Source organism: Chinchilla lanigera, unplaced genomic scaffold, assembly GCF_000276665.1.
Source record: "Chinchilla lanigera isolate Chin_1 unplaced genomic scaffold, ChiLan1.0 scaffold00073, whole genome shotgun sequence".
NCBI classification, from domain to species: Eukaryota; Metazoa; Chordata; class Mammalia; order Rodentia; family Chinchillidae; genus Chinchilla; species Chinchilla lanigera.
Window position 1 is genome coordinate 1,609,981 of NW_004955474.1, and position 22,475 is coordinate 1,632,455.

Genomic DNA, 22,475 nt, shown 5'->3' on the forward strand with positions numbered 1-22,475 from the left:
CTTTCTTGGGTACACTGCACAAAAAACAGACAGCCTTAGAGAAAATTAGTTGTAAAAACATGAATCATAAAATTAATGTATCTTGTTGAAATACTTATGAGTAGTATGCACATTTATTTCAAAATAATAAATGACACAAGGAGCAATGGGTCAGGGTACGGACAAAGTAAGAGTAGCCTGGAGTCAGTAATTACTCCAGCTTGAGGATGAACAGAGGGATTTCGTACATTAGTCTACGTTTGTCTGACATTTTCCATACTAAAAAGATTAAAAAACTTAATGTACTTATGTGAGTTAGCATTTTGTAAACAACTGAAAGAGAAGCAATAAACCAGAGAAGTATGCAATATGCCCAGAGAAAAATGTCAGGAATGGGTAGTTTACAAAGGAACAGATAAAAAAAAAGTTACACGAAAACACCCTCAACTTTGCTAATTATGGAAGGCGGAAGAGTGGCCCCTCCAAAGATGTCTGTGCTCTGCTCTGCAGGCAGAAGCTGTGCAGGTGGGTCTGAGCGCAGGACCCTGAGCGGGGCCAGGTGACAGAGGAGATGTGACGCCCCAGCTGCTGACTGAAGGAGCAGGACCGGACCCTAAAAGCAGGCCAGGCGCAGGAGCCAGTTCCCTCCGGCTTCTAGAGGAGGCAGCCAGCCCGCTGACCCCAACTCGGCCCACGCCTGCGCTGGAGAAGACAGCACAGCGTGACCTGGTGCCTGCTAAACACCTGCCTGCCCGCTGCCAACCTGGCCGCCCGCCTGTCCGAGCACCCACTGCGCAGCCCTCCCTACCTGCTCCCCCACTTGCAGCACCCGGGCCCACACGAGGTTTCTCCTGGGGCCTGCTGTGTGCTGGAGGGAGGAACGCTTGCTCCCCGGCCTCGCTGCCACTCAGCGGACCCGCCTGTGGTCCTGCATCTTGGCCTGTCTCCACGGAGCCACTGCCTCAGAACAGGCCAGCTCCAAACCCAGACTCCCCTACCGTCACCCGCGGCTACCACGTCTTTCTCTGCTTCTCTTTACAGCGGACTCCCTTATGAGGGGTCTAGACTGGGAGTCTCTAATTCCTCTACCATTCCTGGCCTTTCTTCTTTTTTGGCAGTCCTGGGGATTGAATCCAGAGCTCCGCACTAAGCTCCATCCTTTTTATTTTTAAATTTGAGACAGGGTCTCACTAAGTTGCCTACAGTGGGCCTGGATTTGTAATCCTCCTGCCTCAGCTTCCCTTAGTGCTGGGGTTACAGGCACGTGCCACCTTGCCTAGCTGTCTTCTACCCTTCTTGAACCAACTGGTTGTTAACCCATCCCTGTCCGACCTGCAAAGGAGAATCACTATTTCCCATGTACAATGAGGAGACAGTCTCAGAGGTTTTAACAGCTTGTTCAAAATCACCTGCAAGTACATGCTGGGTCTGGAGCCTGAGCCTGCAAACTTGAGCTTGCTAATATCGCCCTCCCCGGGAATGCACTGCCCACTGGCCGCCTGTGACGCAGCCACGCTTGCACTTCCCGCGGAGCACTGGCTAATTGACTGCCAGTTTGCATATCACGGCCTCACACACCGACTTGCGGCCTAACAAGTTTCAGGTCCTCCCAGGCGGTGTCATGCTTCACAGGGACCTATGTTTCCTTATAGTTACTCCCTTTAGAAAGGGTTCCTGACAAGTGCCCTGAGCGATGAGAATGTGCTGTTATAATCTGTGCCACGTGGGTCACAGATTTCTTATTTTCATTCTAAGTAATACACGCTCAATACAAAGACGTGCAATATGGAAAACAAAGATATGTTTACCATAATTATATCATTATACCACTGAACACAAATACTGTTGGCATTCTTATTTCTTCCAGTTTTTCATATTTTTTTAGTTCTAATCATAGCAAATGTGGAAAAATAACCTTGCATTTACCTACTAAATATGAAAAAATGGAAACACATAAAACATATATAAAAGCACCAGTATTCAAACATATATGATAGAAGATTTAATTTAGTATAGGAAGAAACAGGAAATAAATGTCCATCAATAACAAGCCCCGTGTGTACTTCATCCCTGTAATCTGAACCTTTGGGAGGCTGAGCCAGGCTAGCCTTCAGCTTGAGGTCAGCCTGGGCTACATAGCAAAAAAACTATCTTTTAAAAAAGTAAATAAAAATAAATAGAGTTATAGAATGTTTCCTCTCATGTAAGGGAGAGAAAACTCTAGTGCTTCATTGGATCATTCTGAGAATTACATTAGGTAATGTCTGGGCACCATCATACTGTATAGAAGGCGGCCAACGACTGTGTGTAAGCAATCACAGCAGAAAATCTCCTCCGCCCTTTCGTCTCTAATTCAGCCAGCCCTACTCAGCTCCACGCGTTCTAACCTGGCAGCACTCACCTAGAAATCCCCTTCTCTTTCAATTTCCACCTTCCACCGAGATAAGGTTATTCTGTCAACCAGTTCATACCAGAGAAATGTAGTTCTCTCAGTGCTCCCCGCCAGCGTGACCGGTGCTGGATCATTTTGTAGGAACCCACATCTTTTCCTTTTCACTGGTAATTTACTAGTTCTAATCTTTTAAGATTTAGAGCTTCTCTGCCCATGTTTCTGCTTTTTCCTTTCTCTTTTGATGGCAACTACACTAGTTTTTGTTCACTTCTCCCTTGGGGACCCAGGTAGCAAGATCCCAACCTTTCTAACCTGGTACATACTTAGTTTCCTGTCCATCTTTTGTCTATCACAAAATCAAGTTGAAAATAAACTTCCCGTACCTGGTATAATAAACACTTGCTGAGATGATTTCTTTTATTGTAAAAAAAAAAAAAAAATGGGGGGGTGGAGGATGTGGCTCAGTGGTAGAACTGGCAGGCATAGGCCCTAGTTCTACCCCTGGTGCCACCAAAAGAGAAAAAGAAAATGGTGGTGTTGAAAATCAGCTGTTAGGACTTATCAATGTGATCTTTAAAAACAGAGAGGAAAATGTTAATCAAATATCATACTAATAGCTGGGCATGGTGGCATACACCTATGATCTCAGCACTCGGGAGGCGGAGATAGGAAGACCACCACAAGTTCAAGGCCAGCCTGGGCTACATAGTGAGTTCAAGGCCAGCCTGAACTCCATAGCAAGATCCTGTCTCAAAAACCAAACCAAACCAAAATCGCACTAACAACTTAAAACTGTTTGTTTACATAAAATCTTTTTTAATCCCCCTTAACTTGCTAAGAGGAATTCTGCTGAGTAGGCAGTATTTTCTACCTGGAACTCTGGTTATTTCCTAGTCACTGTGCATGTTTATATTTGTTTTTGTTTTCAGTAACTTGCTTGAAGGCTTTTAGGCTCAAATGCAAAAAATGGATACAATTTTCAAGAATAATTTCATCCACTTATCTTCTATCCATCGGGCTGCTCTACAGAATAGAAAGGCTTCCAGAACATGCCACAGTAGCATTAAAATTATTTTCAGCCCAAGGCGTGTAAATTCTTATCTGTATAGAAGTAGAGCCTTCCCAAATAACTCAGTTATTATGAATCTTCCCCCAGCAGCACTCAGGGAAGGTGGACCCTCTCCATACACACCTGTACACCGGGCCACACAACCATCTCAGCCGCTCTACTCCCCAGGGACCATCTTCGTCATTTATGGGAGAGACTGCGCAGCAGACGCTTGGGTAGACAGCATGCGTCCAGTGGAGTCAGGATAACTGATGGGGCAAAGGGGCTGCTAGAGGGCGCTGTCGGAACAGGCAAGAACAGGTGTAGGTGCTCGGCGGAGCTGACGTCAGCAGTGCCGGAGGCAATGGTGGTTGTGGCAGCAGCAGGGGCCCTGGCTGTGCAGAATCTGGAAGGATGGAGCCCTCCAATGACAATGGTGACAGGGCTGGACCCAGTGGCAGTGGGAGTGTTAGGTTTTTGGCAAGTAAAATCAAAATGAAGTAAAAAAATGCCTTTATGACGGGCACAGAGAAGACCACAGGAGAAAGGAGAGCTTCTCGGGTCCTGGCCGGGGGAATAAAGGCTGTATAGGGCCAGGCTGGTGGTAGGGTTTAGGGGAAAGGCTGCATGACACAGCAGATAGTGATTGGGCAGGAGGCGGGAAAAAGGAAACAGGATATTGTAAGAAGGAAGCAGGAAGTTGTAATCTGACTGGGGAGGAGGAAGGTGGAGCTTGGCACATGGCCTCCAGTGGCCTGCACCATATTGGCTCACCACCACGGTGACTTAGCAAAATTTTCCTTTAGGCAGAAAGCCATCAGGGGACAGTGACCCCTCACTGCGCAGTCTGGAAGGGTGCAGCTGTGCGGGTGGCAATAGTGGGGGCGTCAAGGCTGACTGGACAGTTTAGGGCCTGCAACTGTACGGTGGTGGCAGATCAGACTGCGGGTCTTCAGGTAGTATTGGATAAAGCTTCTGTTTTGGGGCAGGCCTGAGAGGATTTCAGGCCATCTCAGGGATTTGTTTTGGCAACCAGGGTCGTCTTTTTGTCATGCATAGCACAGGCGTGGATCCAAGGGGACAGGCCTTGACACAGGTTAAGCCAAGAGTCAACATACGGGAACTGATCAGGGTGATGCCATCCCAGACTTGCTGGACAGTCCCACACTGACACTGCCTTCAGGTGGCTAATCAGGGCACAGGTTTGGCCAGTAAATCTCACAGAAGGCCCAGAGCTTCAGGGGTTTCATTTTCACTTGGTAGTCATCAGGAAATCCTCTTTTAAAGCTTTTTAGCACACAGTCTAGAATTGTGGGTTTGCTCCGGCTGGCCAGCACTCATTCTATCTCCCTACAGTGTGGGTGGCATACCTTTGAACAGTGACACAGCAAAGGGTGAGTGTTCCTTGAATGAGAAACCAAACACTCATCGGCTCTGGCTGCTCCCCTTGAGGGGACTCAGGTCTGTCTGGGCAATAGGGGTGCACACATATTCCCATACCAGGTCAGTCCCCAGTACACAAAGGTACGGAGTCAAACCCCCGTTACAGAGGTTGAGTTGCCACTTAGCTGCTCAGATGAGACTACAGAACCGAAGAAATCTGACCCAATCAAGCTCCGTAGCTCTGAGGTCCCAAAGGGGCCCTTTGCTGTGGAACACAGATGGAACCGTCTATTGCTTTTGCTGTCCATTATAAACGCTCACACATTCACTCAACAGGCACTCAGAGGTTAAACTTTCCAACACTCCTTACCTCCAGGGAGGCCTAAACCAATGGGAGGTCAGAAGGCGTCCCTTCTGCACAAACCTGAGCAAAACTAACTCCCAGAGAGCCTCTCGGAGTCTTACCTTGTCCAATGAACTGACTTGACTATGTTCTTTCCCCCTGTTACATCTGATAAGGCTGCTAGCACCAAGCAGGGGCCTCTGGTCTGGTTCCCTGAGGAGACTCCAAGAAAGGCTGGAGAGCATGCTGCGTTCTTATCAGGGAGCCATGTTAGACTGTCACCATGATGATTCGGCAATCCGCACGGGGCAGAAACCTACCAGAAACCTGCATAAACTCTGAGCTAGATAAACCCGTCCTTCCTTAATTCTGGGCATTGGGTATTTTGTCTCAGCAGGGAGAGAAAAGTAACTAAGACAGGGAGTCTGAGCATCTCAAGTGACACTGCAAGGCCATCACTTACACCAAGGCAGTAAAGAACACATTGTGTTACACTGCAAGGCCAGGAGTTACACAAAGAAAGGAGTATTTCCTTATCATACTTGCCTGGACATGTTTGCTGGTTTTGGTGGGCCTTCTTAGCAGGGCTTTGTCTAAATTCTGATTCTCTTTCACTATCACTGAACTTACATAAATGACAGAGTGCTGGCTGGCTGGACCACAGCTTGAGAAGTCAAGAGGGCAGTGTGTTCCGTCAAGAGTGTATGCTTTTTTTTTTTTTTTTTTGGTTTTTCGGTTTTTCTCTGGTACCGGGAACCGAACTCACGACCTTGCGCTTGCCAGGCAGGCGCTTTTGCCGCTGAGCTAAATCCCCAGCCCCCATGAGTGTATGCTTTTATTTTATTTAAGATGGGGGTCTCACTGTGTAGCATGGGCTGACCTTGAACTCACGGTGATTCTCCCAGCTCAGCCTCCCAAGTGCTGGGATTGCAGGTGTGTGCCACCACGCCAAGCTTTGTCCTCTGCACTTTGAATCTCGTGGCCACTCTTCCTCTTCTCTTAAAGGAACAGAAAGTCTTGACCTGCAGAAGTTGATTGTGAGGATGAGGGGCATCTGCAGGGAAATACAGTATGTATGAGCACAGGAGTACCTGACCTGCTGAGGACTGGAGGGTCAGCCTGTGGGCTCTGGGCTGTGTGTCCGTCTCTCTGCTGGACTTCACAGTGTGTATGTATATGTGTGTGTGTGTGTGTGTGTGTGTGTGTCTGTCTGTCTGTCTCTCTCTCTCTTCTGGGGATTGAACCCAGAGCCTTTACCCTGAAGCTATATCCCTATCCTGAGCTATACCCCCTTCCCTATTTTTATTTTTTGAGACAAGATCTCAGGTGGTCAGGTTGGACTTTGGACTTAAGATCCTCCTGCCTCAGCCTCCATTTCACAGTCTCCTTGTGCTTCTCAGTGAGTCTATTCCATTCCCTTGCTTCTCTCTGAGACTGGCTGTCTCTGCAAACTCACGGCCTCTCTGTGGCTAATAAACGTTAGGCTTCTAAGTCACTTTGTCTTGCCGGAGCCTGCACCCCAGCCCACAGCCCACTGTCCTCAGAGCTCTGCCTCCCGGCTGGCTCAGGTTATGCCAGATGTCGCTCTGTTTCCATCAGGAGCTGGCCCCATTTTCATCATTACCTCTGTTCTTTTTTAAGTCTCAGCTTACAGAGCACAGGGGTGGGGGTGGGGTAGAGTCTGGTGGGACCTGCTGCAGGGACCTCTGGAAGCAGCAGCTTTGCCCGAGCGCGGTGGAAGTCAGTGTCACTTCCCAACAACGGTCCCTCACGATGGCTCCAGTAGTGAGCACGGCATGCGCTGTGCCTCCAGGGACCGTCCCAGCCCCTGCTCACTGCTCATTCAGAAGGACACTGCGGAAGGACACGAGTGAGGACCTTGTGGGCGGTGACAGCTAGTGACTGCCCTCTCACGCTCCCACACCGGTCCTGGTTATTGCTGCTAACACAGTCCCCGCGCCTGGCCATGGTGTCCTCCTCAACCAGCGGTCCCGCTGGGGCAGAGGTCACTGTGAGGCAGGCAAAGCTCACTGGTGGGGAGCAGGCCCACCCTAAGGGGTGTTTTCCAGCTGTTTCCGTAGGGGCTCCTGCCTCAGCCTCCTGAGTGCTAGGATCACAGGTGTGCGCCATCACACCTGGCTTCAGCATCTGGGAACTTAAACTCTTGGTTGTTGTCAGAGACTTAGAGGTCTCCGATGTTTAGAACCGGCGCTTACACACGGGAGCAAAAGGCCTGCACTAGTGAGTCAGGACCTTGCTCTGCCCTTCTAGGGCCCTGGTACTGACCCTGCTCAACTCCTCTGCCGTGGGTAAGACACGACCTGCTCCAGAGCGTGCACCAGGGTGCAGGATGTGGGGGAAGCACACTGCGGCCATCAGGATGCTAAGCTGAAAGGCCCTCTTCTTTTTTTTTTTTAAAGAGTAAAAGAAGGATAACATAATCATAGGGGGGACTTAGCAAATTACAGACAAAATGGTAGGAAATTATCAATGGTTATTGTTTTACATATTGTTATCTACAAAATAGTTTCTCAGGAAAACAAATAGACAAATGATAGTGAGCTACAGAACAAAGAGGCAGGAGATTATCAAGAGTTGTTGTACTATATTTTGGTATCTTCAAAGTGGCTTCTAAAGAAAATACATAGAGCTATACATGAGTGACCTATTGAAAAATCATTAACTATTCTCAATGGTTGTTGTAGAAAACACTTAACAATAAACATACATCCATTTATGAAATAGGATAGGAACATTACAAACTTTACACAGTTATGGATAGATTAGTAGGAAAATATCAATGGCTGCTGTAATACGTGGTGGTATCTTCAAAGTGGTTTCTCAGGAAGACAGAGATATGCAAGAAGGATCTAACAAGTTGGGGCTGGGGATTTAGCTCAGCGGCAAAGCGCCTGCCTGGCAAGCGCAAGGTCATGAGTTCGGTTCCCGGTACCGGAGAAAAACCAAAAAAAAAAAAAAAAAAACCAAAAAAAAAAGATCTAACAAGTAGTTACAGCCTAAGGGTTGTCAAAAATAGCATATTACCTCCTCACCAGTGACTCCTTTCACTGAGGTATGGCTGGAAGGAAGGCCAGGATTGAAAAGAAGGACCGAGAGACTTGCACCTGTGTCTAGCAACAGGCTGTTTTCTTGTTCCTCCATAGTCATGATTACCCAGGACTCCTCGCTGGAGATGACAGTCTGGCCAGAGGGAGAAGGTGAAAGGCCCTCTTCTGAAACACGCGGCCTGCAGCAGGGCTGGCCTGCAGACCTCTGGGCATCCCCAAGGCAACCTCTCACTCTCTTCTGTGCCTGTCTCCTGGCCGGTCTTCAGTCACCTCTTCCCACAGGAGCCTCACCGTGCCCACTGGGAAGCACAGGTCAGAGCGCTCTCCTAATGAAGAGTTTCCTTTCAGTCAGGTGCCGTGGTGCATCCTGCAATTTCAGCAGTGAGGGAGGCAGAGGCAGGGGGACTGCAAGTTCAAGTCCCACCCGGGCAACTTAGTGAATCGCCATCTCAAGATAAATTTTAAAAAAGGCTGGGATGTAGCTCCGTGGTAGAGAGCCCCTGGGTTTGACCTCCAGCACCAAAAAACAAAACACAAAAGAGGTTTACTTTTCACAGGGCGCAGTGGCACCTGCCTGGAATGTGAGCAATGAGGGAGGCCAAGGTGGGAGCCGACTTGGATGCCACCTGGGCAACTTAGTGAGACCCTGTCTCAAAAGTAAAAAATAAAAAGGGCCACAGTGTAGAGAGTGCCCATGGGTTTGATCCCCAGAACCACTAGGAAAAAAGTCGACTTTGGGAAAGTGTGGTTCTCACAAGCTCTTGGGATATTATGATAGAACTCACGTTGATATAAAAGGACTGTGAAGCCTAGTGGTTTGCACTCTTCCTGTTGATATGTGCATTTTCAGAAAAGATAACGGTTGACCAAAACATCAAGGTCTCAATGGCACAGTGCTCCACAGCCTGCTTATTTGTTGGCTGGGCAGATACTTTTTGATCCACGTGTCTTTCCAGAACCTCCTAAATCCGTTTCCTCCCACCCAATGTAACTTTGACAAAGGCAGACACGTCTGTCTATTTTGATCACTGTAAATCCCCAGTGCCATAGTACATGCTCAACTGAACGAGGCAGGATTCACATCCAAGTGTATTTGGCTTTGAAGAGTCACGTTCTATGGTGGCTCATGCCTGTAATCCCAGTACTCGGGAGTATGATACAAGTTTGAATCCAGCCTAGCCCAGAGTTAAGACCTTGTCTCAAAATAAGAAAAATAAAAATAAATAAATTTAAAGGGAGGCAAGGTTGGTGGTACACGCCCAGAATCCCAGCATTTGGAAGGTTAAGACAGAGGACCATCGTAAGTTTGAGGCCAGCCTGGAATTCAAGGCCAGCAGGAACTACATAGGAAGAACTTCTCTCAACCTCTCCACCCACAAATTATTTTTAAAGGCTAGAGATGTAGTTCAGTGCAAAGGCCCTGGGTTCAATTCCCAGTATCACACACACACACACACACACACACACACACACACACACACACACGAATACTCCTGCCACTATTTCAAACTCTCTTAAAATTAATCTCATCAGCTCTCTTACAGTAAGAGAAAAGAAATGAAAGAAAGGAAAGATAGGCTGGAGGGATTAACAATACCCATGTGGACAGGAGGAAACCCAGGCATGGGCACTAACCACTGTGGGGCCCTTGGCTTTCTCTTCTGAGCAAACTAAGAGCCATCAAGGGCTCAGACGATTTTCTCTTCCACAGCTGTTTCTATTGCAGTGCTTTCTAAGTCTTTTGTTGTTTGTGATTTAAAAACAATGCTGGGAATTATGGAATAACTTGAAGAAAACATCACCTAGGATCCTTCCATCAAAACAGAACTGTTCTTAATTCACATCTTACGACATTTCCTTGTCAGCTTTCCCTCTGTACATACGTCCAACTGAGCTGTGAGTTTTAGTACACAGAATTCTGTATCCTGATTTATCGTTTCCTAGCATCATTCTTTCCTTCGGCCAGGTACTGATATTATTTCATGAGGTTCAGGGTAAAACTCTCAGTGAAATAAAGTGGAGTTCTGCTGCCAATTGGTATTAAATTTTCATGCTCTTTTATTCTGAATCTATGACAAGGGAATTTTAAAATTCCAACTCATAACTGGCAGGAGAAGAAAGGTTTTTACAGTTCCTGCTCTCTGTTAAATATTTTAAAAACTGCAAAGAATCAATAAACACATAATTGTGTTTATTTATAAGGCCGACCAAATGCCATTATTCTCTGTTTTCCCCTACCAGGTCCTTCCCGGTAACGGTCAGCAGGGAATAAACAAAAGGCCCCTGACTTAAAAGAGAACAACTGTTGTAAACAGCAAGGGAGGTGAAAATAACCAGATCTAAGGAACTGTGAGGTAGCTTCTTATTTAATATCCACATGATGCTGTCCTCAGCTAAGAAACAGGACCATTCTGAATAGCTCCGTAGATTAATACAGTACAAGGCAGCTTTAGCTATGCAGCGGGAAGGGTACCAGTCAATTTAGAGACTACAGAATTCCCAAACTAGTGACAGAAAATGACAGTCTGCAGCCGAAGTGTGCACACTTGTTCTGCCACCTACCCTGTGTGTGACCACAAGGGGCCCTGAGGTAGGAGATATGGGATGGCTTAGGCCACGTGGGAAGAGAGGAGCAGCGAGGATCCCAGGATCTACACAGCTCTGCCTCTCAGGACCACGTGGAGAACTTCTCGTGGCTTCCCACGAGATGTGGACGGCATAACAGAGGTGAGATACCACAAGGAACTCGCTATCGTGATTCTTCATGGAAGTACGCCCCCTGTCTTCCAGACCAGGGTGTACTTTTATTTTTGCTTTTCTCTTTTTCCTCTCTTGTTCTGCCCAAGTTTGCTCTGTGGAGCAGTTTTTCCCTCACTCTTCACTTTTCAAATAAACTTTGTCATGGTTTGGGGGTGAGAAGGACCAGCAGCACATTTAATTGGTGACCCATTTCTAAAAGGAACTACCTGATAACACCCCCCGCCAACAAAACAAATAAAGAAAACCCTCTTCCCACAGAGTGGGGACAGATATTTTACACATCAGTTAATATTTAATCTGAGGCTATTAGGTAGGTAGGTAGCTTACCTAGTTTTCATTCCCTGGGAAATGCCCTCACAATCAAAATGAAACAAAAAAATCATAGGACTCCCAGGTTTCTCACAGCTAAGGGTGGACACAATTCTCAGCAAAAAGATGGGCTTCCTGGAGAGTTTTTCACATGCAAGGCAGCCAGGCACCATGTCAGACTCAGGAAGGAATAGGGATGGATGTGAAAACAAGAGGTGAAAGTTTGATGAGAAACAAGACTTGTTTCCTGGTGCTGGAGATCTCACTTTGCGCCTTGTGCATGCCGGGCAAGTGCTCTACACTGAACTACACCCCAGCTCCAAACACACTGTTTCTATTGTCCTGGAGAACATCCCCCAAGCAACTTGTCAGTCACAAAGAGAAAAACACCATGATGATGACTGGTAAATAGAACCTTTAAAGAACAGATTCAAAACAATGGCACCAATAATGAAGCAAATAGATGTCATGTGCCTTGGAGAAAGGTGGACTGTGAGGACAGCAGCTCCTGCCAGAGATGAACAACATGAGTTTCATCCTACAGCAAGAGCAGAAACCTAGAGGGAGAGGAACCCTGCACAGTAACTGACCAATTACATCATGCCCTCAAAAATGCCAAGACTGAGAAAGACAGAGAGGATGGAGGTGTCAAACTAGGTTAATGGCAACTAGCTGGAGGAAAGACAGCCTCTTTGACAAAAGGTGCTGGGAACATGCAGAAGACTGACTCTAGACCCAGATCCCTCACCATGAACTAAACTAAAATCAAAATGGATCAAAGATCCAAATGCTTAATCTGCTGGAAGATAAAACAGGTACAGTTCCAGAAGCAATAGGCATAGGCAAAGACTTTCTGAACAATAAGTGGGATCATATCACATGAAAGAGCTTCTGTATAGCAAAGGAGACACCAACAGAGTGAAGAGACATCTATGGAATGGAAAAAAAAATTGGCTAGACACTCCTCAAGCAGAGGACTAATATCTAGAATATATAAAAAGCTCAAAACAATTAGACCCTCACCAAATAAAAGACCCAGTTGAAAAATGGGCAACCAAAATGAATAGACACTTCCAGAAGTACAGATGACCAAAAAGTACATGAAAAAACATTCAATATCTCTGGCCATTACAGAAATGCAAATTAAAACTACACTGAGATTCTATCTTACCCCAGACATAATGGCTATCATCATCAGATGCTGAAGAACCCTGGCATAGTGGCACATACCTATAATACTAGCACTTAGGAGGCTGAGGCAGGAGGATCATTGGGCGTTCAAGGCCATCCTGGGCTAGAGTTGAGTCCAAGACCAGTGTGAACTACAAAGCAAGACCCTGTCTCAAAAAACCAAACAGAAACCAAGCCAAACCAAAACAAACCAAATAAAAAAAAAGTGCTAGAGAAATGCAGATGGAGAGGAACCGATGCAAAGGAGAAGAGAGATGCAAAGGAGACCACCAACAGAGTGAAGAGGGGCTGAAAGTGGGGAGGGGGAGGAACATTTCTGTATTGTTAGTGGGGATGTAAACTAATACAACCACTGTGGAAATCAATGTGGACATTTCTCAGAAAACTAAAACTAGAAATTCCATTTGACCCAGGTATTCTCTTTCTAGCTATCTTCCCAAAAGAGTTAAGAACATCATGTTACAGTGATCCACGCATACCCATGTTTACAGCAGCACAATTCATAATAGCTAAATCTTGGAAGCAGCCTATATGTCCATCAGTAGACAAATGCATAAAGAATATATAGCAATTATACACAATGGAGTACTATTCTGCCATAAAAAATAAACTTTAGTCATTTTGGAGGAAAATGGATACATCTTGCGACTATAATGTTAGGTCAAATAAATCAGACACACAAGCTTAAATGTGAGAGACCCAAAAAATAAATAAAGGGCAAAATAAAAGATAATAGAGGAGCTGGGGTTTTAGCTCAGTGGCACAGCGCCTGCCTGGCAAGCGTGAGGTTGTGAGTTCAATCCCTGGTACAGGAAAAAAAAAACCAAAAAAAAAACCAAAAAAAAAAAAATAGAAATTAAGGAGATTTGTCTTCTGCAAAAGGCAAAGGGACCAAGAAATAGGGTGGGGAGGGGGGGACATAAAAAGAATGGAAATGTGAGTGTTCAAGGACCAACCACTCATGAGGAATGTAATCATTATGTACTACAAACATATAATAAAAAAATTAAGTTAAAAATAAAAAAGGGTGGAGACGTGGTTCAAGGTGAAGGTTTTGGGTTCAATCTCCTGCCCTATTAAAAAATAAAAGTAACAAATTAACAGAAAAAAAATAAAGACAACTGAAGACACAGGGTGACTAAATGCACATGCTATCAGCACTGGATTCTGGCCCAAAAAAAAAAAAAAAAAAAAAAAAATTCCCAAAAGAGGACCAAAATAAACAAATATTTTGCCCTCAAAATGAATTAGTGGGACTCTTGGCACAATTCTGTAAAGGTCTGTAGTCACTGTACGGTATTACTTAAGAGAAGTTTGGAGGGGGTCCTGCCTGTCAAATCCTTCCAGATGGTTCAGGGGAAATGAATATATTTACAGAGAAAGAAGTGACATAGCCAATGGTGAATTGTTAACCCTCGTACACTCTGGGTGAAGGCACACAAAAATCCTCTATACAATTTCTGCAACCTCTCCGCAACCCTGAAGTTAGTTCAATTCCAGCTCTTACAATTCTACATACGATGTGGTCCCTAGATAACAGTCCTGATATTTATAATGCGTTCAATTCCAATTCTTGTATCTTGAAATTAGTTCGCAATGAAGATTTAAAAGGATGAAAGACTGCAGAGGACTCCTTCAGTTGGTGGGGATGTTTTGACCTTTGCCTTTACCCTTCCTCCCGCTCAGAATCAGGATGCAGTGATGGAGATGGGGCAGCTAGCTTGTAACCACAAAGAAAGCCTCGTCCAAGTGTGGCTGGGAAGAAGGGCGCCAACCTGGGCCCAGATGGTGACCTGGAGCCTCTGTGGTCCTGCACGCCCACCTCTAACGGACAGAAGAAACTTGAGCTTGGTCTTCTGTGGCAGTGCAAGGCGGTCCCACCAGAGACAGCAACGATGAGGAATTTGCCCAAGACCGCGTGCCCACAAGTGGCAGGAACAGAACACAAACCTATGTCCAAGTCTGCAAGAGAAATCTCAGTCTCTCTCCCTCCCTCTTCCCCTGAAATAGGAACGCAAGTATCTAGAGTCCAGAATGAGGTACACCCAAGGGAAGGACTGCGGCAGAGCTCAGCGCGGAGACAGTGCCTTGAATGTTTGCTGAATCAATAATTGAAGAAACCAAGTCCGTCTTCTCTCAAGATTCTGGCATACTGGGCTATTTTCAGAGCTGAAAAAAAAACCCCGCTGTATTTTCGTGGGTGTACCGCTGTGGATGTAGATATTAGTCAGCAGTTTCATTCAGTTTCCTGGCTCGCTCTCACCACTCTACCATTTCATCCATCCTTTTTCCTTCCTTGAAGCCCTCTGCCCTCTCTTCGTCCATCAGCTCCTACAGCTCCATGTCCTCCCAAGAGGGAGGGACTGAGGGAGGGCCCCAGGAGGCTCTCATAGCAGAGCAGCTCCTGCTGAGACCAGGACCAGCCTTCCCAGACCGGCAGAGAAAATCCCAAATCGTTGCAGCCAGGAGCCTGGGCCAGGGGCAGCCACCAGAGGCAGAAGAGCTAAGGCTGCAGCAGGGCCCTGAATCCAGGCCAGATCAACCCAAAAGACACACCCAGGGTGCTTCCGAAGTTTACAGGAATGGCTAATATGTGTTTGAAGAAGGCATGTTAAATACGCCACTGCATGGATTCATTTTGAGTAGTAAGATTTTTTTTTTTTAGATAAGGTCTCACTAAGTTCCCCAGGCTGGCCTTGAACTTGGGATCCTGCTTCAGCCTCCCAAACAGCTGGAATTACAGATGTGTACCATCACACCCAGTTGAATTCTGAACTTTCTAAAAACAAGGTTCTGATATTTATGACCTTCAAATAAATACTGTGACACCAGTACACTCATTTTGCTCTGACCCAGAAACTAGAGAGGCGGTAGACAGTGCACCAGTTAGGCTGCTCTGTCAGACTTGGGAGACACTTCTAGGACTTGGGGCTGGGTGTTCTGGGGTCTCCGAGGCTTTGTGGCCCTGTGAGTGCATGCGATGGGTGGGAGGAAGCTCTGTATGTACCACAGCTAGTATGGCACGTGTGAGATCCAAGGTAAGATGGCATCTGCGACCAGGGTCAGGCCAAAGGAAGGCTCCTCTCCTTTGCCTCTCTGCGTCTATGACCTTCTGTCCAAGTGCCCATGGATTCCTGAGTACGAGGCAGAGAACAACGTCCACAGCCAATCCCCTCTTCTTTCCCCAGCCGCCTGCCCACACCTGGCCTAGATCCTCCACCTCTGACCTTGGTGTATCGTATCTGCTGAGCCCAGGCTGTCTGCACCTTGCAATCCACCCTAGGAATGAGCTGGAGTTGGGGGCTGGGGGTTCAGCTCAGCAGGAAAGCACATTCTTAGCCCAGTGCCACAAAAACAAAAACAAAAGCAAAAACACTGGACCTGGGGAGAGGGGACAGAGCTTGGAAAAGTTCTGTGGGTTGTGGGCAGGGTCTACCTTGACAGAGACTGTTCTGATTTTAAGAGACACTAAGCCACACCTTCACTCCGGGTACAGACTCAGGCATACAAGTCCATAATAAATCATCCTAAATTGGGTGGAATCCTGGTATCAGCCAATAACGTGAATTTCAAAGCCTTGGTGTAGCTGGCTTGGTCCACCAATCCCATCTCCACTATTCAGGACCTACCTGTTCAGTGAGCTGGAGGGAATGTGAGAAGCCGGGGTGGGTGGCGGGGCAACGACAAGTTCTCTGAAGGAAGCAAGAATGTCGCAGCCTGCATCTGATGAACTCATCCCTCTACTGCTTCATGACAAGTCTTTTGGAACTAAAAGTGAGATTTTCTGATTTAGGGGTTTCACAGGCAATTATGATTATTGGATTTTCATAGAAGTGGAAACACACCTTCTATTAGTACATCTTCCTGCTAGAAGGCCAGTTTTGGACATCCACAAATTACAGGTAAGGTTTGATGTAGCTTGTGTTGTGAAGGGATCCCATCCATGGTCTGCTGGCTCCAACATAAAACATCATGCTGGGAGGGTATGGGGGAGCAAGGGTGCTTGGTTCATGGTGGCCAGGAAGCAAGGCTGGGGACCAGTGGTAGAGAGGAAGGGGTCAGGGGTCAGATACAGACACAAGGCCACACCTCCATGGCCCACTGACACACCCAGAAATGTGCCCATGAATCCCCTGCATGGATCTCAAAGCCAACCAAGCTGATCTTCCACCCTAAGCTCCACATGGCAACTCTACTTTTTTTAAGGTGTAGATTTGCTTGCAGATAGAAATGCAATGCAAAATAAGTTACTTTTATTAAATAATACAGTATAACATGACCCTTTGAACCTTTTGCAGAACAAGAGAATTATCAGTAGCAATATACTAGTGGCACTGCTGAAAAATATTTTTTAAAAATACTTTTGGCAAGCAGTTAAGTCTATTATGGGATAAACTGAGCACCTACGGTTTTTCCTATCCTGATAAACTGTGTTCTGGCACAGGATTCCAGCTTTCTTTTGAGTAATAACCCTGCTCCCCAGTTCTTGTGCTGTACGCTGTGACATGAACTGAGGGCTCCCACTCCTTGCTTTAGGGTTGGACATCTCACTCAGAGTCACTCAGAACACCTCTAACCCTGGACTTCAAAAGCTGGCTCAACACTTGGGCACAAAACCCTATAGACTCCATGAGACCTAAGGAGATCTTTGCTGCAACAACTGGGAAAGATGCTGGATTCTTCCTCGACAAACTGGGACCTGGGAAGTGGCAGGACTGCAGGTCCCAGCACGACTGTGACCCACTATGGAGCCAGAGGAGGGAATCAACAAGGAGAGGACAATCCAGAGTGAACCTCGGATGCTGACGTTCCAGAGTACAGCACAGCTGAAGCAGCAAACTCTTCAGTAATGTCACCAGTACAGCTGAGTACTATTAGGTGAGTGTCTATAAATGCTCAGCTGGGGGCTGGGGATTTAGCTCAGTAGCACAAGCACCTGCCCGGCAAGTACAAGGTCGTGAGTTCAATTCCCGGTACCGGTAAAAAACAAAAATAAAAACAAACAAACAAACAAACAAAAAATGCTCAGTTGTTCAGTTGACGATATATACATAAGACAATCTGACCTTAACTCTGGCCTTGAGTGAATATTCACTATACTCCAAGTACCAATATTCTCTACTAAGAGCCTAAAAGCAAGTGCATAAAGCAGTAAGGATTATTGCTCCTTTGGAAAAGGTGCAGCAGGAAGTCGGAGCTCTGGAGCGCAGACCACACAACCATGCCAGGTCCCTGCTGTGCGGTCACATTCCAGGCCTCCCAAGGGGGCAGCTCTTCAACATTTTGCCCTCTGAATCCTTTTGTTCAAATGAAACTGATCAAGTAGGGTTAGATTCCTGACCTGTGGAGCAGCATGGGGCCCAGAACCCCCTTTCTTGTACCCTGTAACCCTAGGAAATCCCTAGGGCAGTGAGTTTTGAATGATACACACAGCACATGTGTCCTAGGTTTGCCACCACTGCCCTAGGGCTTTAAAAATACTTTCCAAAGTGCTTCACTGAGCACATTAAGGAAAGATGAGCAAGCCCTCTATTTTTCTTTTTTGTTCTTCTTTTCTGAGTGTCACTATGTAGTGACATAGTGACTGTCTCTGGGTCTCACTATGTAGTTAAGGCTGCCCTTGAGCTCACTATGTAGGCCAGGCTGGCATCAAATTTGTGGAAATCCTCCTGCCTCAGTTTTCTGACTGCTGAGATTATAGGTATGTACTATCACACCCAGCCCTTCTATTTGCAGATACGGATCAATCTCCAAACACATTAGAAGCAAAAAGGGGGGATGGGGCACAGCTTGGTTGTAGAGCTCAGGCCAAAATGGGCCAGCCCCTGGGTTTGATCTCTAGCACCACACACACATGCACACACACAAGCAAAGTATAGAGTAGTGTATAATAGTGCATAATAACACCATTATTGTTTTATCTTATTAAAAAATGGTGGCCAAGGAGTGGCCAAACAGTACTGAATATGGACCTTTTGTGCATTTTAGTTTAGCCACATGAATGTATTTATTATCAAAATAAGAAGGAAGCTGGGTGTGGTGGCACACACCTGTAATCGCAGCACTTGGGAGGCTGAGGCAGTAGGATCATTATGAGTTTGAGACCAGCCTGGGCTACAAAGTGAGCTCAAGGACAGCCTGAACAGCATAGCAAGGCCCTGTCTCAAAAAGACACACACACACACACACACACACACACACACAAAGAAGGAAATCATTGCATTGGTGGAGTGCACCTCAGAGTAAGACTGATGGTCACAGGGAGAGTTTGATGTTTTCCCAGTGGGTTGAGACCTGATCTTAGAGGCGTAAGTCCTTTACTCCGCAGACATTTATCTTCACATTTGACAAAAGCTAAGTTAGTGCTTAAAGGCTACCAAACAGTCATCCATCAAGATAAGTACATTAACACCATTATCCAATTGCAACTCCACCAAGGAGGTCTGCTCCGCAGCACATCTGTCCACAGCACGAGTTTGCTCCTGGGGGACATCGCCACTCCACACGGCGACCAAGTGCCGTCCTGTGTCGGGCCCCACACTAAGCACTAGAAACAAAGCAGTTTACAAAATGACTCAAACCTTTACTCTCACCGGTTCACAATTCTGGTAGAGAGAAACAGGCAATGAACATGACACATAGGTAAAATATATTACACTGCACCTTTTCCCCCATTTCATAAACCCCAAACTGGGCTGTATCTTTTGGTAGACTGCACTTTGCCACGGGCGGGGCTTCCCCCTTTCTTTCTCTAGGCATGCTCGACCGTGTGGTGGGTCCCACGGAACAAGGACAGCGCCGTGTGCAGACGGACGGGTCAGGGCAGTCAGCACTGCCGGGGAGGCAGCAGCACGAGGTCACCGCTGAGCAGCAGCAGCAGGACAATTTGCACCTCCAGAGCAGACTTCAGCAGCCACAGGGGTGCGCCCCTCATGTCTATGCGGGGAGCAGCAAGCACCCAAACACAAGAAAAACAAGGCAGAGTACTCTGAGGTCCACAGGGTAAGCAGGACACCTTTCAGCTTAGTGTCTGACCCCTGCCTTGAGTTGCAGACACAGGACAATGTGGTAGTACACGGGGCATAGACTTGGAGGCAAACAGATCTACACCCAGTCCTGCCATCCCCAAGGCACGGCTTAGGTCATATTAGACTCCTGACCATCTATGAGACAGGGCCCCGACACTACCCACCTCATAGGGTGGCTGAGAGGATTAAGGAAAATGTTCCATGGAAAGCGCTTTGAGCAACCTGCCAGGGAAGAGCCAAATGTGCTTGACTCTGCTGTTACTGATTCCCCCTCCATCAAGTCCCCCTGCTGCTTCACTGTCACTGTGCCTTTGTGTGTCGTTGGCTATTGGACAGAATGCATGCCTGCATCAACACTGGTTTTTGACACTGATTTTCCAGTAACCTGTCTTAATCAGGGTTGCTTTACCACTGAGCTAACAGCCCAGCCCTTTTAAAATTTCGAGACAGGGTCTCTCTTAGTTGCCTAGGCTGGATGCAAACTTGCAAGACTCTCCTGCCTCAGCTTCCCTCAGCACTGGGATTACATCTGGTGTAACTAGTCCTCACCGTGTGTGTGGTGCATTTCAAACACAAAGTACTCTTTCTACTCATCCTTTTAAGCAAGTATAAGGATAGATAATGCCCCGCTCCACCACCTCCAAACTAAGAAACAATCTTGTGCAGTGATAGTTCAAAACCTCTGCCAAGGTTTCCACTAGAAAGTAAAAATGACGGGGAAAGTGTGCCACTAAGGAAGCAGTTTTTAAAAATGAATTTTAAACCAATGAATTGAGTTCGGTGCTCTGTTGTCGGGTTTTGCTTAGGAAAAGAAAAATCATTCTCTTTTATTCAAAACTTTGGATTATAATATGTTAATGAATCACAGTACTTTTATCTTCAATGCTGAGATTTGTGAAAGTCAGAAGTAGAACAATACAAGCCAGGTATGGTGTCAAATCTTGGGAGGATGAGGCAGGAGGACCTAAAGTTTGAGGTTAGCCTGCGCAACTTCAGTAAGACCCTGTCTCAAAAAATATGTTTTTTGTGGGACTGGGGACTGAATCCAGGTTGCTCTACCGCTGAGCTGCATTCCCAGCCCTTTTTATTTGACAAAGTCTTGCTAAGTTGCTCAGGCATCTCTGCAAAGATTTGAGGTGCTGCACTTTGCTACCAAAGACTGGAAGGACCTGACATCCCGGGGCCCCTTCCTCTCAGATCCCCATCTCTGACATTGGGGTGAGGTGAAGCTCGGGGAGGGCTGGGATTCAAGGGCCGGGTAAGGTTATCTGCACACATCACTTGGTATGAAAACGCTACCCACTTATTGGTTACTTTTTTTAGGCTGCCACAAATGCCCCTGTGGAGAACGTCTGGGGGAAAATGTCAAGTGTGTAGTTTTAAAGCAGAGCACCATGATTAATGCACAGTATTTTTGGCAGTGCATCTCCCAAGCGTCCCAGGATTAAGACCTCAGCACTGAGAAAACCAACATTCCCCACAGCTCTTCGGAGAGGTGTTCTCTGTAATTCCCCTTCCCAGATGAAAACACGGCTCTCTTCCTTCTCAGCACGGCATGCATCTACTCTTGCAATGATTTATTCATCGATCCACTGTCTCACCTTTCATTAGAGTGGTAAGCAAGAGATACCAAGGCGGGCAGCAGGGTCCCGCCGCTAACAGGGAGGGTCAGAAGCTTTTCCTGAGTGTGCGCTGCATGTCCGTAGCTGCCAGCGCCGGCACGGAGCTGTGCATCCCAGTTCAGGGCAAGCTTTCAGGGCGGCATGGCACAGCCTTGCTGACAAAGAGGAGGCAGGGCCAGGGCACAATGCACCTGCATGCCACGAAGGAGTCCGGGTTTTACTGCGGAGACGGGCCCACTGCAAGGCCAAAGGAAGAGGGCGGACACGACGCACGGTTGCCTGTGACGCTCACCCATGGGTGCACTGGGGACTGCAGTGTAGGGAAGCCAGAGCTGAACGCAGACAAACTAGTTGGAGGCAACTGCTCTAATCTCAGGGAGAAACGAGGAGAAGAATCTGAACCACATCAGGAGAAAGGAAGGAGAACGGAGGACCCATCTGAGGACTATTCTATAAATAGAAATTGTACGCCGGACTATTGATTGATTGGCCTGTGGAGGTGGGAAGCCAGTCTTTCTTCCTGCTTTCGGTCTAGACGTCACTGGACAGGGCTCCGCCGAGCGCGGTGGGGCACGCGGAATGCAATGCGTACTGATTAATGTCTTTAAAGGAGGCGAGGGAGGTGGATGGGGTCAGCGTGAAACGCTGCGTTTGAGAGCTCCAGGGAATCTGAGCAGAGAGGTGCGCGCCTCAGGCGGCTAACCAGACCGCCAGGCGGAGTCAAGAAATTCTAAGGACTGTTCCAGAAGCATGTGCCTGGCAACCTCACCGCAAAACGAAGAGGCGCACCGATCTGGAGAAATGACATTTTTCATGGTCAAAGATAAAAGAGAAGCTGGAAATTCAGATGTGGGAGCTAACAGCAACCTAGGATGCTAGCGGCTGCCTGACGGGCGCTACGGCACAAGTCGCCTCCCAGGCTCCCAGGGCGGCCGAAGCGGGACTCGCGGGCGCCTGCTCGCCCGCGGGGAGGCCGGAGCACCGGGCTGGGGTGCAGGGACCCTCGGCGGGTGGACAGGCGAGCTGGGCTCGCGCCCTCCAGCGGCAACGCGCGAGGGTCTCCAGCCTCCCCGGCCGCCGAACAAAGCCCCGCAAAGGAGAGCGACTCCCCGAAGCCCGGCGCCGCCGCGCTCCAGCCGCCAGCCGGGAAAGCCCGCGACGCTCCGCGGGCCGGCGCCCCTCACCTGTCAGCCGGCCGAAGGGAATGTCGCTTCTCACTCCACGCGAGACCCCAGGCTCCCCCGCGTGGGTCCCGCTCGGCGGCAGTGACACGCCCGGCGAGCCACAGCGCGTCTGCGAGGGATCCGCTCCGCAGGCTGGGCCGGCTTCGACCACGTGGGCGGCGGCCGGGG

General features: G+C 47.6%; 1 protein-coding gene across 2 annotated transcripts in view; it reads right to left on the reverse strand.

Moving 5' to 3' along the window:
* G3bp2 (GTPase activating protein (SH3 domain) binding protein 2) overlaps window positions 1–22,447 on the reverse strand; it is a 67,380-nt gene extending 44,933 nt beyond the window's left edge. For both annotated transcript variants that reach the window (XM_005401325.2, XM_005401322.2), the window contains exon 1: window positions 22,308–22,447. The gene's annotated coding sequence lies outside the window, so the exon portion shown is untranslated. The remainder of the gene's footprint in view (window positions 1–22,307) is intronic.
* Between the last annotated feature and the right edge of the window lie 28 nt (window positions 22,448–22,475).